This window comes from Hydra viridissima, unplaced genomic scaffold, assembly GCF_058129835.1.
Source record: "Hydra viridissima isolate aposymbiotic clone 2 unplaced genomic scaffold, HvirCarnegie_v1 scaffold_14, whole genome shotgun sequence".
NCBI lineage: Eukaryota > Metazoa > Cnidaria > Hydrozoa > Anthoathecata > Hydridae > Hydra > Hydra viridissima.
This window is the reverse complement of record NW_028324313.1, coordinates 9,704,049-9,706,548: the sequence shown is the minus strand read 5'-3', so window position 1 is coordinate 9,706,548 and position 2,500 is coordinate 9,704,049.

The following is a 2,500-nucleotide window of genomic DNA, read 5'->3' as shown; positions in this document are numbered from 1 at the left end:
CTCTGCAATCGTGCGTATCTCTCAATATGGATGTACCCTAACAGACCTAATGATCTGTTGATAAGTAAGTTCTGTTAACAGGCCTAAGTAGGATCTAACAGAACTAAGTAAGATCTGTTGATAAGTAAGTACGTTCAATGGCCATGTTATAGAGCTGCTTGTGGTGACGCAGCTTTAGGCGTGAGCCTGGGCTTATTGCTGATTTAAACTGTGAGCGCAGCTTCGATGAAAGTCAATGCGTAAGTGCGCAATTAGCAAAAACTAAATGAACTTTATCAGTTTTACCAAATAAGCTTATTACTTTTATCACAGTTTATAATTTTCTCTGCTTCACAGCAGCAGTAATTTTTCCCGATATTGGCCCTAATGCCTCTTCACTGGACCTGAGATAATAATCCATTTGTACAACATTCTTAAGAGCGCAGCCGTTCAATTTTTGTTGAATGGATTATTGCACATGTTATGAATTCCAAGCTAACTTCTCATCTAGTAGAGGTGCTTTGCGATAGCGAAGAGGAATAATATTTACGATTTTCGTAGTATTTGTGTTGTTGGGCAGAATATTGCATGACGATTGGCAGAGCGAAAAGAAGAAAAGAAGCATAACCTCCGTAAGACGAAAACTCCATAAGAAAGTTAGAAAAAGCGTAAGGGAGAAACATTCGAGTTGATATGAAAGTAGCTACAAAAAGTTGGAAGAAGAGGAGTCAGGATTTAGGGTTAGGGTTAGGGCTAGGGTTAGGGTTAGGGTTAGAATAACGGCATTACATTGATAAAGCCAAACTATAAAGGAGCCAAACTATAAAGGAGCTGGAAAAAGAAGGAAATGCATAGAAGAAAACAATCAGCAGGGAGCTAAGAATTTCAGCTCTCTTTTAATAGACCTATTTAACCTTACCTACTCTAAGCTAAGTTAAAGAATGTTTCGTTTCTAAGAATGAGACAGTGTTTAGTTAGTTTTGAGTGAGGTAATGCTGGGTAGATGTTGTGGCTGTACAGTTATGCATCCCTGTGATGTAACAAAAGGAAGCTCATCTTAGCAGCAAGTTTCAACCAATCAATGAGTAAGTCGTATTCGTTTGTCTTTTGAGAGAGCTTTTTAAATGCAAACACCTCCTTTTGTTTTTTGTTTTGTTTTGCAATGATGATGTTATTTTCTGATTGATTTCGAAGACAGTTTCCTAGGAAGACCTTTTGAATTTGCATTTTTTTCTCCGTCTGCTGCTGCTGCTGCTGCTGCTGCTGCTGCTGCTGACAATGATGGTGATGGTGATGCTGCAAGTCGTTTGGACTAACAGCTTCGTGTTGTCTAAATGATGTGACCTTTTTAAAGTGACTTAGGCTCTTTTTTAAATATGATATAGCGTTAGGGTTAGGGTTAGGGTTAGGGTTGCGTTTAAAGTGGCAAAATTTTAAAAATATGATTTGTTGTATTTCTAAAGTTGCTCTACTTCACAATGTCAATTTGGATCCATTTAAACGTTTTTTGTTTCTTTAAATCAAATAAGCTTTTGGTTTTGTTTTGCAGACAACTCTTAATCGATTTTCATCTTAGAAATGAAGTTTTTGTTTCTAAAAGCGAACTAGCTTCTTTCTAAAGCAACACTTTTGAAAGTGAGCTAGCTGTTTTCTGATGCGAATAATCTTTTTAAAAGACTTTGTTCCAGTGAGCTGGACATCTCTGGTGAGACTTTTAAACTGGCTTTAAACCCTTTTAAAATGGTTTGCAGTTGGTTTTACATTCTAAAGCGACTTAGCCTTTTGTTTTGGTTTTGGTGAGCAGAGAACTCTTAACCGCCTTGATGTTCTTTTTACAAATGAAGTTATCTTTTTTAAAAGTGACCTAGCTTTTTCTTCTTAAGCAGCTTTGCATTTTTTGAGAGTGATGTAAACTTTTTATTTATTTGGAAATAGCAAAAGTGAAATAGCACTTTTCAAACATGAATAGTCTTTTTAAAAGACTTTGATCATGCAGTGAGTGAGTGAGTGAGTGAGTGAGTGAGTGAGTGAGTGAGTGAGCTAGACATTTAAGAGACTTTTAAAGTGGCTTAAGCCCTTTTAAAGTGATATGAAGCTTCTTGAATGTGACTTATTATATATTTTAAAGCGACTTAATGTGTTTCTTTAAATGTGACTTAAAATTGTTGGTTAAGTCACATCTACCATTCTTAAAATGAAAACTTGTATTTCTTTTTTAAAGAGACCTTTTGCTTCTTAATTAAAGACTTCTTTTTTTTCTAAAAGGGACTGCAGTTTTTGAAAGTGACCGAGCCTTTGAAAAAAATAAAAAGTAGGCATTTTTCACTGTGCATCTTTTTAAAATGGATTCAGCGTCTTCTGTAATGAAAACTTCTGTCTTGCAAACAAACAAATGTTTTTGAAATTCATTTTGTAGTGTGGTATGGAATTTCTGAAATAGATGTGTAGTATTTTTTAAATAGCAGTGAAGTATTTTGTAAAGTCTTCTTTTAATAAGTGGTTTACACTTTTTAAACGTTTT